At 38.7% G+C, this 15504-nt stretch overlaps 1 long non-coding RNA gene across 3 annotated transcripts in view; it reads left to right on the top strand.

The window, feature by feature from the left end:
* LOC106506085 (uncharacterized) overlaps positions 1-15001 on the top strand; it is a 109573-nt gene extending 94572 nt beyond the window's left edge. For all 3 annotated transcript variants that reach the window (XR_014827678.1, XR_001301101.3, XR_014827677.1), the window contains 3 exons: positions 10800-10882; positions 11468-11926; positions 13616-15001. This is a non-coding gene — a long non-coding RNA (uncharacterized LOC106506085). The remainder of the gene's footprint in view (positions 1-10799; positions 10883-11467; positions 11927-13615) is intronic.
* Positions 15002-15504: the final 503 nt, after the last annotated feature.

Raw genomic sequence — 15504 nt, 5'->3', positions numbered from 1 at the left:
GTCCATGTCGTATTCTTTGGTGACTTGGTTTATACTATTAGATGATTATCTGAACTCCAGCTGTGGCTTCCTTTGAAACTCTTTGGTGATGTAACTAGTGAGTATGTGTTGGAGTGAAATTACCTTTATCTGATTTTTCCTATCCTCTATCGAAATGTTTGGATCATGTTTTTAGCTTAGAAGGGAGAGGCTGCTGTTGCACTCTTTACTGACTTGTTTTTTGCTAGGATCATGGCAAGTATTGCCAAGGTCCTGAATGGTGAGAGAGTTTGCCAGCTGTCCTGTGTGGAGCTGTTATTTCCTTTCCAGGGATGTGATGCAAACTTGGCTCCTAAATCATGGATCTTTTTTGAAACAATATTTTAAAATTAGGGGAACAGATAAAAGGGTACATGGCTTTTCAGTAAGTGCTCTTTTCTTTCTCTGTAACCTAAAACAATAACTTAGTCTGGGAGTCTCAGGCCAAAACATTTACCCTGAGTGATCCAACATTAGGAAAAAAAAATCATGATATTCTAGCAAATGTTTAAGGCTCTAAAAACTTTACTCAGGCATCCATGGTGATGCGATGCTGCCCCATATCATAAGGATATGACACAGGCTCTTTTTAAGTTAAACTCATGCCTTTTAACCACCAAGATGCTCTCCTGATGGCCCTAACCCTGAGACTCAATCCACAAAAAAATTGCTATGTTTTCTCCTGAATGTGAAATTTCAGCTCCTTTTTTAGTTTCTTGAGTCTAGCTACCCATATTCTGGGCTCTGCTTTTGAATGTTCTGTAATAATGTCCTTAAAATTAATGACAGCAGCTACTATTCATTAAACTCTTCTCTGAGAGGAGGTTGAGCACTGAGGTTAAAACAATGGTCCTGGGGTCTGATTATCGTGTTTCGAAGGCTGAGGACTCTTCACAGGAACACTGGGGCTTTGCCACAGTTTCCCCATCCATTAACTGATTCTAATAATTCTGTATCCCTCACACTACTGGGAGAGGAGTGAATAAATAACACATATAAAGTACTTTTGCTGGTAGGGAGTAAACATGTTAAATGTTAGCCTATTATTAATACCACCTTCAGGTAGTGTGGTAGGAAGCCTCTCAGAAGGCCCCACTGCCTCCTCATTTTTACGTCTTTATGAAATCTCCTTGTCTTGAGAGTGAGCCAGACCCAATAACCCACTTCTATTAAACAGAGTATGGCTAAGTGATGGGATGTCCCTTTTGAGATTTTGAAAAGACTGCGAATTGCCCTGAACTCTCTCTAGCTTCCTCCTGGATTATTCACTGTGGAGGATGCCAGCTGCAGTGTTACAGGACAGCCCTCAGAGATGCTCCCATGTGAGCTTGGAAGCAGAGGCTCCTGAGGATGAACCGAGAAGGGCAGCAGCCTTGGCTAACATCTCGATGGGCAGGCTCCTGAGAAACCTGGCTTAGTGCCTCCCAGAATCCTGACTCACAGAACTGATAAGATAACAAATATTCCTTGTTTCCAGTTGTTATGTTTTGGGGGTACTGTTAACTCTAGAACATCACCAAGGATTAGGGGTATCTACCCTCTCTGCGTTCAAAAATCTCAGTGCAGGGAGTTCCTCTCGTGGCTCAGTGGAAACGAATCTGACTAGTATCCATGAGGATGCGGGTTCCATCTCTGGCCCGGCTCAGTGGGTCAGTGATCTGGCATTGCCATGAGCTCTGGTGTAGGTTGCAGACATAGCTTAGATCCTGCATGGCTGTAGCATCGGCCAGGAGCTGTAGCTCTGATTTGACCCCTAACCTTGAAACTTCCATATGCCATATGCTAAAAAACAAAAACAAAAACAAAAAAAATTCCAGTATAACTTGGAGTTGGCCCTCCTTATCCATGTTTTCTTTATTTTCACCGATAATGTAGGTCCACAGTACACATACAGTGAAAAAAAAAAAATCCACTATAAGTGGACTTGTACAGTTCAACCCAAGTTATTCAAGGGTCAACTGTAATTTGTTACACAGTGATAGATAACTAATACAAATACTAAGCCCATCATGTCACAGAAAACATCTCTTTTTCCTTCACAACCACTGAAAAGGGTAAGAAATATTATTCAATTTATAGATGGGGCCACAGCTGGTCAGAGAAGTTGAGTCACTTGATGGCACAGAGCCAGTATGTGTCAGAAACCAAACTGGAATGTAAATCTTCAATCTTCCAGTCTGTTAGCTCATTCTCTACATTCTGTTGCTTCTGCCTTGAAGTAAATCAGTACTTTCTGTTTTTCATCCCTTCAAACAGCTAATTGATCTATCATTTGACAATAATGTGTTGGACACATTATTATATGATGCCTGAGGATTATAGTGACGAATGATGTCAATAAGATTATTGCCATCATGGAGCTCCCAACCCAGAGAGGAGACATAAATGACTGGTAAACAATGAAATTCACATTATTGTAAGTGCTATGGCTGCTGCAAACAGTGTCAGGACAAAGATCAAGAGGAGAGGTGTGTGGATAGGGAGAGTCACTTGGACTGGAAGGTTGGTGATAGTCTGATATCTGAAGGGTGAGATGGAGTCAGTGGTGGGAAGCCTTTCAGAGGGAGCCATCCAGGAAAATGGGCCACTCAATCCTTCATTTCCTGCTCCTTGGTTTTCCACTGTATCTTTACTGTTTCTTTAACCTAAGACCTCCCACCTCAGAACCTTACCTGGCCCGCCTTGGAGCTGCTTACTCCTTGAAGCCATATTATGTTCATCTTTGATGAATTCATATAGTTCACATTTGCATCAGCCCTTTAGGGCTCTTCCATATTCTCCTTCATGAATTTGGAAATATTTATCCAATTTAAGTTTGGAAATATTTATCTGCTTTAAATAGACCACAATATCCCCCCAAGCTTTGTTTTCTTTCCACTTGTGCCAACTCCCCACCCCCAACTTAGTATTTGTGTTGTCCCTTCACTCATAAAGGGATTATAATTGTAATTTAACAAATGTAATGTATATTTCCTGGCACATAAAATGTTTTGGAGTGACTCATTAATATTTATACATGTAAAGATGTTTGCAATAAGGTCATTGAAGTCCAGAATAACAGCATTTGAATCACAGGGAAAATTCAAATATCAATTAAATAGTAAGAAATAACTCCTTGTTCTCAGAGGAGCTTATATCCTGGCCAGAGTCCTTGCCCTCATCCTAACTATGAAGACTATAATAGCACATTAACAAAAATATATTTTAGCTAACATTCCATTTCCTGACAATAGTCTTTTAGAGTGGACAGATTATAACTTGGCGTGTTTGAAATATGGATGGCTTTTGTTTTAATTGATTTGAAAATGCTAAGAAGTAGGACTCATCCCACATATTGAAGATGAGAAAACTACGAGGGGCTGATGGAGGAGATAGTAGGAGAAAAATGTGGGAAAGAAGAGAAAGGATGAAAGGAGCAAAGTCCAAAGGGATCTTGCCATGAATTTGATACTCACATAACAGCTGCAAAGACAGATGAAGTAGTGCCTAAAACAAAACACAGATGCCTTCCAAACAAATTTAACACATTGGCTCAATAAGAAAAATTGGCACTTATTTGTAGCTTTAATATTTGGCTACAAAATGCAAACTTTATTTCTATACCCAACATGATCATGCCTTATGCAGTAATTAAAGTCCTTTTAGCGGAAACTGAATTTATTCTTGCAATATGTTCTGTTGGCTAGGGTACTAAGCAGAATGAGTGTTGTCATTAATACAAATTGAGACCTTAAAAATGGTTTATAAATGAGACTAAAATGTAAGCAATCTGGTCTGAAAATAGCTATTGAGGTAATTCAGCTGTTTAAGCAGCTATGCTACATGGAGTCTACTAGTACTGTTTTTTTTTTTTTTAACTGCTGCAATAAATAGATTGGTAAATAACTCAGTATTATCTGTTGATCTGTTTAATCACATACTGAAATGGGGGCAATTTCAATCTCATTCAGCAAATTTACCTTCAGTGAACTTACAAATTACAAGTGAATTATTGAGTTTCCCACAGTGAGGTCCTATTATTGTGCATCCTAAGTATTTAGACATGTGTGAAAGTATCTCCTTCAAAAAGAAACAGTAGACTTTTCCTTGAACACTGCATGAGATGTCTATTTCACACCCGTTAGATTCTCTTCTAATCAGACTTGTCAGGCTTCTTTCATTGACTGTACCAGCAAACTCAGAGAAGCTTTGTTACTGAAATTTTTAGAATCATTTGTGATAGGAATTAACTATTTTTTATGCCAATAAATACAGTTGACCAAATGCAGATTTAAAGAAGGAGCAGGGTTTCAAAATTAGAGATTTTATTTGTAAAAATAGAAAATCTTCATGAGGTTAGGAAATGATAATCCAAATATTCAGAAATATTCTCTTTCAATTGAACAGCAATATCTAATAAGAATCAAATCAGTCTTTGTTAGACTAGGAATGGGTTCATGCTAATCTATCAGCTTTCTGTCATCTGGGGACCCACCTGTCTCAAGTTAGGCATTTCAAACTTCCAGGCAGGTGCCGAAGCTACATTCTTTGACCATTTCAAAGCATTTTTCCTTGTGCAAATTATTTGTCTTTTCTGAGGCCCAGATTCAAAGCAGACTTCACATTATTTCTGCGCGCTGTCAAACAGAAGCAATCCACGCCAACCCTACTATCAAATTTTTCATTACTTAATGAAAATCATTTTTAAAAAGGCGTTGTTTTAATCATTTTTAACACTCAAGTTTAATCCTTACAGACCAATGGAGTAGGTATTACAGCCATCATTTTACAGGAAAGGGGAGTAGGGTCATATGATTTCTAAATGATTGAATTGGACCTAATCAAAAGGACAACATGCATGGAGGGTATTAATGCTAAGTGAATACAGTCAGGCTGTATGTTTTCAATTAAATGTGGAATCTAAAGCACAAAACAAATGAACAAATTTAACAAAATAGAAACAGCCTCACAGATACAGAGAACAAACTAGTTGTTGCCAAGGGGAGGGGGGTAGGCCAAATAAGTGAAGGGGATTAAGACGTACAGACTACGGTTATAAAATAAATAAGTCACGGGCATAGGGAATATTGTCAATAATACTGTAATAACTTTGCATAGTGCATAAACTATAAAAACATTGAGTCACTTGAAACTAATATAATATTGTTGTTGGGAATTCCTGTCGTGGCTCAGCGGTAACCAATCCAACTAGTATCGGGGAGGCTGCGGGTTTGATCCCCGACCTTGCTCAATGGCTTAAGGATCTAGCGTTGCCATGAGCTATGGTGTAGGTTGCAGATGAGGTTGGGATCTGGCATTGCTGTGGCTATGTTTTAGGCTGGCAGCTGCAGCTCTGATTCAACCCCTAGCCTGGGAACCTCCATATGTCGCACATGCAGACCCAAAAAGCAAAAAAAAAAAAAAGTTGTCAACTATACTTTAAAAAGAAATTAACATACCCTGTGTTAAATAGCCTATAAAGCCGAAAAAAGAATGAAAGAAAGAAAAAGAAAAAAGAAATGCCGCCACGGTTGAAGGTGCTGCTTCATCCAGTCCTAAATGTAAACCAGATACTAAGTGCAAGGGATGTCCCCACACTTTCCAATTTTCCAAGGGTGATCTTGGAATGTATTTATACTTTTAAGCCTATTTACTTATTCAATAATTTATTCTTTGTTTCTAATTTTATTTTATTTTTTATCCCTTGAGTGTAATAGACTCCTTATATGTACCACCTGCTGTGACACATTGTCTTTTGTTTTATTTGTCCCAAATGACTAGTCTAACTCTCCTCTTTAACAAGGTCTTGGGTAATTTATCTAACCAGGTGGATAGCTTCAGCTGAATCATCCAAGTTCTTTCATCTGGTGTTTGGGTGCACATGGCTAGTTCTTCTCCTTACTTCTTGCCTCTGAGACATTTCTTTGCCTTTTCATAACGTGATTCCCTCCTACCTTCCCGTTCTCAATTCCTACCTCCAAATTAATGATATGGCCTCCTCTGAGTATGTGACTGTCAATTTATCTCCTTCTACCCCCATATTTATTCCACATATCCCCAAACATGGCAGCATTGAGATTTTGATGTGGTTTACCTTATGCCAAGTTCCAGAGTGTAGCCTGGTTGTTTTAGGCCAATTAGATAATTTCTGTCCTCTTCACCTTAGGTCTTGCCTCAGAGTCAGTCTCTCAGGTCCAGTTGTGCTACTGGCTAGGACTTTGGCTTAATGGTGGTGGGAAGAGATTTTCCCTCTGTCTTTGGGTGTGAACCAGGAAGCATGGATCCATGATTCTGCTAGCACTCATCTTAAGGCATGGCAGAGGGCATTGCTGAAACAGTGTGCCTGAAACCTAATTATCTACACACACTAAATTTCCCTTTGTCATTGGGCAGTTTTGAGTTGGTTTATTATTATTATTATTATTTTCAACAATATATCCTAACACATTCAACTACTTAGCTAGGCTAACCTTTATTTCTTGATTGAATTCTGGATAAATTCTCCTAAGATTCTTAGGGGATTGGTCTTCTTTACCTATTTCATTCTTAAAATAGGCAAGAATTTCAAGATTTAAAAGTTAATAATAAACCCAGATATTAAGCCACAATGATTTTTTAAATTTTAATTTATTTTTTAAATTATAGTTGATTTAAGCCAATTTCTGCTGCACAGCAAAAATTTCTGCTATACCACTCATTGTGCCAATTTTTGCTGTGCCCAGTGTGTGTGTATATATATATACCCACTCAGTATATACACATACACATGCACACACTCAGTATATGTATATAAACACACACACACACACATTCTTTTTCTCATATAATCTTCCATCATGTTCTATCACAAGAGATTGGATATAGTTCCCTGTGCTATACAGTAGAACCTCCTTGCTTATTCATTCTAACCCCAACTCCCAGTCCATCCCACTCCCTCCCCCACCGCCTTGGTAACCTTGAGTCTGTTCTCCATGTCTGTGAGTCTGTTTCTGTTCTGTAGATAGGTTCATTTGTGCCACATTTTAGATTCTACATATAAATGATAGCATATGGTATCTGTCTTTCTCTTTCTGACCTACTTCACTTAGTATAAGAACCTCTAGTTGCATCCATGTTGCTGCAGATGACATCATTTCATTCTTTTTTTATGCCTCAGTGTATATGTACCACAACTTCATAATCCATTCATCTGTTGATGGACATTTAGGTTGTTTCTGTCTTGTTAAGCCACATCTCTTAGTTCAATACTCACTTCTTGGCCCCATTTCAGAGTGAGAGAATCTTACAGATGCAAGAGATCTTGGAAGCCATACAGCTCAACCTGGTTGATTTAATGATTCGTGACTCCTGATTTAGTCTAAAGCTGACCAAGGAGGTAACTTCTCATCCTTTGGCTACACATGGAGAAGGAGAACCTGTCCACATATGATGCCAAGTTTTAAGGACTATTGGAGGGTTACCTTATGTGATGGAGCATAGATGACATAATACTATGAAATAATGGCAAATAGTTGTATAGTGCCTACCAAGTGCTAGACACTTTTCTAAGTACTTCATATAACTCATTTAACTCACGCATAGGCTTCATGGTAACACTTTTAGCATATAACCTATGTCCACATTTTACATATGAGAAAACTAGGGAACAGGAAGGCTAAAAAACTTGGACAAGTACAGACAGCTAATAAATAGTCAACTCAGGAGTCATGTCCTGGCAGTCTGGTTCCAGATTCTATGCTTAACAAATTATGCCAGTATAGTAAAAGGGATTCTTATATCAGGTAATTATGCATTTATAGAGGTAACATTGGAAAAGCCCTTAAATTTGAATTTTTCTGATCTCCCTGAAGGCTTTGTGATGATCCATCCACCCACTCTGTCTCATTGCCCGTGGGAATGACTGACATCTACTTACAAGTTGCTAGTCACATTAGGTGTGCCACTAATGGACAGAGAGTATTACTTTGTGGAACGTTTTCCAGCTCATTTGTGGCTTCAATACATCTGAACCTTGGCCTTAAAATCTGTAAGCTATGACTAGTAGGTCACAGCTATACTGTGGTCAAATGTTTCTGTACTTTGTGAAGAATATGTAGGCAGCCCATCTCTATACGGGTTTTACTCTTGATCCTAAAAATTACTTCTCTGACTATACTTCTCCAAAGCCAGAATGATGAATCATTTTTTCTTTATACAAATAAACTTGTTTCTAAGTACACATGTGATTTCATATATTAACACTACACGCTCAAAAGAATGGCTAACATGAAAATGCTGACAACACCAAGTATCAATGAAGATGTGAGTCAATTGGGATTCTCCTATACTGCTCAAAAGAATAGATTCTGGCACAGCCACTTTGGATAGCTGTTTGACATTATCTACTAAAGCTAAGGATATGTTTATTTTCTAATTTTAAAATGCAACTTCTATGGAGTTCCCGTCGTGGCTCAGTGGTTAGCGAATCCGACTAGGAACTGTGAGGTTGCGGGTTCGATCCCTGGCCTTGCTCAGTGGGTTAAGGATCCGGCGTTGCTGTGAGCTGTGGTGTAGGTTGCAGACACGGCTCGGATTGCTCATTGCTGTGGCTCTGGCATAGGCCAGTAGCTACAGCTCCAATTAGACCCCTAGCCTGGGAACTTCCATATGCCATGGGAGCGGCCCAAGAAATGGCAAAAAGACAAAAAAAAAAAAAAAATACAACTTATAGGTATTTAACCAACAGAAATGCATACATATACTCACAAAAAGATAAGCACTAGAATGCTTTTTTTTTTTTTTTGTCTTTTTTGTTGTTGTTGTTGTTGTTGCTATTTCTTGGGCCGCTCCTGCGGCATATGGAGGTTCCCAGGCTAGGGGTCGAATCGGAGCTGTAGCCACCGGCCTACGCCAGAGCCACAGCAACGCGGGATCCGAGCCGCGTCTGCAACCTACACTACAGCTCACGGCAACGCCGGATCGTTAACCCACTGAGCAAGCGCAGGGACCGAACCCGCAACCTCATGGTTCCTAGTCGGATTCGTTAACCACTGCGCCACGATGGGAACTCCTAGAATGCTTTTTATACTACTATTTATAAAAGCCAAAAACTGGAAGGAAAAATCCCCAAATATCTATCAGCACAGTAAGTAAACAAACTGTGATATATTTACACACTGAAATGCTACATTGATCTACAGATATATGCAAGAATATAGATCAGTCTCACAAACATAATGTTGAGTAGAATAAACCAGACTCCAGAAAAGTACATACTGTATAAGTCATTTTTATATAATGTGTAAAAGCTGGCCGAATTCCTTTATGCTTTCAGGTTAACTTTTTTTTTTTTTTTTTTTTTTTTAAAGGCCACACCCTCGGCATAGGGAGATTCCCAAGCTAGGGGTCAAATCAGAGTTATAGCTACTGGACTATGCCACAGCCACAGCAACTCAGGATCCCCAACTTACTGAGCAGGGGCAGGAATCGAACCTGTGTCCTCACAGATACCAGTCAGATTCCTTTCTCGTGAGCCATGATGGGAACTCCCTTTCAGGTAAACTTTGGATGGGCAAAGCTGGGAGGGGGTACCAGGAGATTTCTGAGATGCTTGTGTTCTGTTTTTTGGATTTGAGTGCTGGTTGCATGGGTATGATCAGTTTATAAAATTTGAACTGTGGAGTTCTCATTGTGGCTCAGAGGGTTAAGAATCTGACTAGTATCCATGAAGATGCAAGTTCGATCCCTGGCCTTGCTCAAGTGGGTTAAAGGATCCAGCATTGCCGTGAGCTTCGTCACTGTAGGTCACAGACTCGGCTCGGATCTGGCATTGCTGTGGCTGTGGTGTAGGCTGGCAGCTGCAGCTCTAATTAGACCTAGCTTGGGAACTTCCATGTGCTGTGGGTGTGGCCCTAAAAAGACAAATAAATAAAATAAAATAAAATAAGAAATAAAGTTTGAACTGTATCTTTATGATTACACACTTTTCTATAGGTATATGTCAATAAAAAGTTTTATTATTTTATTGATTTATTTATTTTGTCTTTTTAGGACTGCACCCATGACATATGGAGGTTCCCAGGCTAGGGGTCAAATCAGAGCCATAGTTGCCAGCCTATGCCACACTCACGGCAATGCGGATCTGACTTGTGTCTGTGAACTATACCACAGCTCACAGCAAGGCCAGATCATTAACCCACTAATGGAGGCCAGGAATTGAACTCACATCCTCATGGATTCTTGTTGGGTTCATTACTACTGAGCCACAGTGGTAACTCCTAATAAAAGATTTTTTAAAAAACAAATTACATGCCTGCAGTTTTCCCGCATAGTCTGGAGAATAGTACAGACTGTCAGTGTGTTAAGAGAATGAGTAAGTTTGATCTTCCTCAGAGAATGATTCTTGATTCTGGGAAAAAAGCCTGGCCAGATCCCATAACACTTTAACCAAACAGAACCACATAAACCAAAGTGAATATTTAAAATACAATCAACCTATTTTTCAGAGTTGTAAGATGTTTGGACTAAAAAATAAATAAACAGGATTTTCAACTAGAAAAATTGTCCTGTTTTGACCTTTACATTAATTTTCTGGATAGTTGGGTTGGGAATTCCAAACTTTTATGTGTTCCTTTTTTGGGGAGGGGGCGGGATGCTTTGGGGTTGTTATTTGAGAGTGTTTCTAGCTGTATAACTTGGAGCCTGTGTCTATTCTGAAAAAATAATACATGTTTAGATTAGTAAAATTCTAGAGTATTCAGGTTTTTTCAAACCAAGGAAAGAGACATTTATTGATAAATAATTCTGGTTGTCCATTCTCTTAGGGTTTTGTGAATAATATATAGCATTGTGATCAGTGCTCAAGATGCCATGTCTTAGGAATTCAAACTCAACTTCTTTGCACAAGGTACCATTCTGGATATCTCACATTCTTCATTTAATTTTTATTGCACCTACAGATATGAGTGTAGATATTTATTCCCATTATACAGATAAGAAAACTGAAGGTATTGAGAATGTCTGGTCTACCTAGAATGCTACTCCAAATCCAAGACTCTTCCATCATACCAGTGACCCTCAGAGATTATCTTCTGAGAGACTGTCACTGCTGAGAAATCTAGGAGACAGGAAGCCCCCTGCTGTGTTCACCAAGGCACCAACCTATCCCCATAAATCAGTAGATGTTGGGCTTAGAAGAAACAGGTGTGGAAAAAGGACTATGAACAGAGAGAACTTGCCAAGCATTTCTGTTCATTTCTACTGAGGATGAGGTCTGGGCAAACAAAATCCCAATCCAAGTTTTTGTTTGTTTGTGTTTTTCCTGAATCAGACATGATTTTAACTACCTTGATACAGGGGAATTTAACAATCCTTTTTCTTCTGTACAAAATGTTGATAAGAAAGAACAAACCATGGGGGCCCTTTTGTCCTGTGATCTTGACCTTGGAATTGCCAATTGCTCAAGAATGTTTTCATATTTCTTTTTCACAAGCTCTGTTGGAACTTAAGAGAGAAGAAATGAAGTTCTGTAAACAAAGTTCAGAAAGACGCCCTTTGGTTCCAGGAAAGGATTCACTTTGGCTCTACTCTTGATCTGGGTTGAATTGGCAGCTGCATCGTCTTCTCTGGGAACCCCCAAGTAGCTTGGAGAACTGATGTTGCATAAAAGAGTAATAGCTGTCATTTGAAATAATTAATGTGTGGGTTCCTCCGGTGGTACAGTGAGAAGCAAAATATTTATTAAAGACTGGCTTGTATATGTAAGGAAAAACTAGACCCTGGAGACAGTCACAAAAAAAAAAAAAAAAAAAAAGGAAGAGTAGGGACCTCAAGTCTCCTCCTATTAGAGAAAGTAGGGAAAAAAGTCTATTGGAATGACAGATATATTTCTTTTTTTTGTGCCTTTTTCTTTAAATCAAAAACTGGAAAGAAGACTAGCAGGACCACTTAGGTATGTACATTTTGCCCTTGTCTCTCTCCTTAGCTTTTAGAACCTTAGCCCTAACTGCTATTCCCACTTCCAAAGATCACTCTGCATAAATTGATGTATTTAACTGTCTGTATCTAATGAACCTTTTCTCTATCTTCGTTTTCTCTTAGATTTGAATTGAGCAATGGCTAGACTTTGTTTGAGGGGTCAGCCTTCAAGAGGCTTTTCATTTCCTTTTAGACTCCACGACTAACCTCTGAATAACTACCATAAAAGCTGATGCCTAAAAGATTTCTTAGGGTGGGGTCTTGGTTTCTGAATCTTAAGTCCAGCCTATCATTTGACAAAAAAATTTCCTGGTTTGTGCATTAGCTTATGTTTCGTTCTCCTTTGCAAAATAATTAAGTAGTTCAAATCGAGCTAATTGAAGTACATCTGGGGAGTAGCTGCCCCCCAAACCAATAACTGCTCACTGAGTAAATAAATGGTTCTGTCTCTGGATCTGGGAATGAAGGCTTGACACTGACCCTTCCTTGCCTGGTCCAAAACTCACATACAGTACCAGGATCTCTGGTTATTTTCAGCATGCGTATTCCTCTGAAATTTTTTGAATGGAAAGATGAGGTTAATGAATATGCACCTAGTTCATAAGAGAGGTTGCAAGCTAACAATCCATTGGCTGAATCCAGTCCCAAACACTTTTTATTTGAGTCTTTTTAAATTTTTTCATTAACATTTAGGAGTTGGGAGATTTTATCTAAAAACATAGATTCTACACTTCTTGCACTAGATCTACATTTCTCCATAGCATGTCACGGTGGATCAGAGTATCAGCTACCTGTTTTAGACAAGGCATGAGCCCTACTCTTTACTACAGTACATGTCTGACCTAAGAGGAATTGCCTTTAAAGAGTTTATTTGCACGGTTACTTTTCAAATATATAGTAAACACGTATTTCCCTGTATTACACATTTAGACTGAGAGCTGCATAATTTTAGAAAAAATGGAAGTCAGCATGTGTTTTTCTTTTAATAGGAAAAACAAATTTTTTTTTTTCAGAAATGTAATCATCTTTCATTTGCCTGGCCCCTTTGGGTGTCTGAATTTACAACTCTTGCCTAACCATCTTTTTTCTGTGATGGAGAGTCTCTGCTTTTTGTTTTGTGGAGCTGTACACTAATAACCAGACTAGAGAGAGAGAACTATTGTGATCTGTGAAATAAATCCCTACTATTTTTATTTTTCCTATAAATGTTTATCTGAATAGTGGTCACGTCAGATAGATTATAAACTCATCAGAGACTGCTGATGTGGGGGCAAAAATCAAGGAGATGGAGTCATAGCTGGGACATGAATGAAGCCAGTCCATGGGGTGAGGACCTGAGATCACATGTGGGGCTGAGCCAAGTTGGAAGCAGGCAGGAAGCCCAGAACTGGAGCTCCAAGATTAGATAACTACCAACAGGGCCAAGTCAAAAACTTACTGGAAAAGCCAGGTCAGAGCTCAGGAAACTCCAAGAGGAAAACATATTTGGAACCTGTGTCCTGCCTAGGTTTTAAGGCTTCAGCACATATAGAAACTTGAGGCCAAATTGGGTTATTTTTAATCTTTTTTAAAAAAATCATATTCTAAAACTCTTCCACCAGGTAACTTATTGACATAGAAATGATTTCTTTTTTTGTTTGTTTTTTGTTTTTGTTTTTTGCAGCTACTGCCCTATGCCATAGCCACGACAAGCCACATCTCATGGCAGCTCATGGCAACACTGGATCCTTAACCCTCTGAGTGAGGCCCAGGATAGAATTTGTATCCTCATGGCTGGCTACTAGTCAGGTTCCTGAGCCACAATGGGAACTTCCTAGAAATGATATTTCTTTAGCAACTTTTCTTAACATATACATTTTATTACTGTGGAATGCATACAAATGTGAAGCTTAAGGATTTTTAAAATAAGTGAACATCACATGTCATCAGCACCCAGATAAAAAATAAAACATTCCCAATACTCATGCCTTAGGAAGCATTATCTTTCTAAGAAAACTACTATCGTGTATATAATACATAGCTGAATTTTTTTCCCTAATTTTATGTAGCTGGAATGCAATGCAGTATATACCAGCTCTTTAGATTTCAATATTGTATTTGTGGAAATCACACACTGTTGCAAGCAGAATTATTTTGTTGCTATTGCGTGAAAATGGCACCATAATTTTTTTTTTTTTTTTTTTTTGGCCATTTCTTGGGCTGTTCCCTTGGCATATGGAGGTTCCCAGGCTAGGGGTCGAACTGGAACTGTAGCCACCGGCCTACACCAGAGCCACAGCAATGCGGCTGTGCCTCGTCTGCGACCTACACCACAGCTCATGGCAACGCCGGATTGTCAACCCTCTGAGCAAGGCCAGGGATCGAACCCGCAACCTCATGGTTCCTGGTCAGATTCGTTAACCACTGTGCCACGACAGGAACTCCGAAAATGGCACCACAATTTTTCTATTCATTTTACTCTTGATGTACATTTGATTTGGTTTCAATTTGAGGCTATTATAAATAATTCTGTTGTGCATATTTTGCTACACATTTTATGGTGACTAGCTGTATGCATTTCTTCACAAATTTGTGTACTTTCACAAATGAAATTGCTGGGTCATAAAGAACACTCATGTTCAATTTTGCTAGATACTGCTAAATAGTTAAGGAGTACGCCAAAGTGTCTATACCAACATGGGCTCTGATCACAGGGGCAGGAGCGTGTGGCTGACCCATGATATCACCAGTGTGTGAAATTACTTATCTTTTTCATTTTAGCCTTTCATGTAATGGTGAACTGCTATTGAAATTGTTTTGAGTTAGCATTACCTTAATAACCTGTAAAGTTGAGTACCTTTTCTTATGTTGATTGTCCTTTTGAATATCTCCTTTGTCTATTTTTTCCTATTGCATTGTTTGATTTTTTTTTCCTTTTTACGAGCTTTAAAGATATATATATTGGGTATGTGAACCCTTTTGAGACATGTTTTGCATATGTCCTCTCCCATTCTGTAGTGATGTCTTTTGATGAAGAGCTATCTTTAATTAAAATATACAGTTCAATGCATCCTTTTTCTGGTTAGTGCTTTCTAGTGTATGAGGAAATCTTTGTCTACTTCGAAGTCATGAAGACATTCTTCTGTTCTTTAATCTAGATGCTTTGTTATTTTATTTGTCATAACATCGGTCTCTCTGGAATTAATTTGGTTTACAGTGAGACATAGAGGTGAAGTTTTTTTTCGTAAGCGTGTCCACTTGACACAGCCTCATTTTTCAAGACTGACATTTCCCTACTGCACTTAAGTAATCAAAGAGCCGTATGTGGTTCTGTTTCCGTACTCTGCTTTCTGTTCCATTGCTCTGGTTGTCTGTTCTTGTACCAGTGCCCCACTGAAACGGATTAACTGCTCAGTAGCAAGCCTTTTTATCTAGCAGTTTAAGACCTTCAGGCTTATGTTTCTTTTGCAATATCGACTTAGTTATTCTTGGGTCTTCTCATTTCTCATACAAATTATAGAGGCCTTAATTTCTTTTTTCCATTTTTTAAAGCTTTATTAAAGTATCGTTGAT

Source organism: Sus scrofa, chromosome 14 (genome assembly GCF_054392235.1).
Source record: "Sus scrofa isolate SSC_HxYL_T2T_F1_AM1 chromosome 14, Sscrofa_HxYL_maternal_Yorkshire_Landrace_v2.0, whole genome shotgun sequence".
Lineage (NCBI taxonomy): Eukaryota > Metazoa > Chordata > Mammalia > Artiodactyla > Suidae > Sus > Sus scrofa.
This window is presented reverse-complemented; position numbering and strand designations above follow the sequence as displayed.